We start from the raw sequence: 770 nt of genomic DNA on the forward strand, positions 1-770 counted from the left end.
CACGGATTATCTGGATTATTCAACTAGATTTTGCTGTTAAATGACTCATTTTCATAATCTAAAAATAACATTTTAATTCTATAACATAACTTTTGGACGTGGGTTGTCAATTTTACCACAGTAAAAATAATTATAAGTCTAAACTCTCATAAAAAGCAAATCCGGATAATTCGGGAAATACATATAAAAATTTGATTCAAATCCTGATTTGGATATCCATATTTTCGGATAATTCAGATATTATGATTTCATACCCATGACCCATCCCTAATACTTACCTATCTTTATTCTTTGTCAAAAAATGTAATAGATAAATCTAAAATAATCAAGAGTATGCTTAGATAATAATTCATAGATCTATAAAAAAAATAGATTGAAAACAGAGAGAGAGAGAGGGAAAGATCTAGAGGCAAACATTTTTAGTAATAGATGACATAAACCTCAGGATCCATTATTTTACACAGGTATTAATTGATTATCCCTTTTAAACAATGTTGGCTCATGGTAACATAAATTATGGTAGGATATATGGGGGAAGCACAGTTCATATATTAATAAGTCTATGGCCTACATTGAACTATTAAAAATCTTTTAGAAGTGTACCCCGAGTATTGACTGACTAACATTGGATACCTGAAAAATAATTTTTGAAACATGTCATATAAAATCTGCATGCTGTTCTTACTTACCTTTAAATATTTACACAATTCAATCATTTTGATTACAATTTACAGGTTATTATCACAAAATAAATATATACACACCATAAA

This window comes from Diuraphis noxia, unplaced genomic scaffold, assembly GCF_037042655.1.
Source record: "Diuraphis noxia isolate RWA-SAM2 unplaced genomic scaffold, SU_Dnox_SAM2 contig0003, whole genome shotgun sequence".
NCBI lineage: Eukaryota > Metazoa > Arthropoda > Insecta > Hemiptera > Aphididae > Diuraphis > Diuraphis noxia.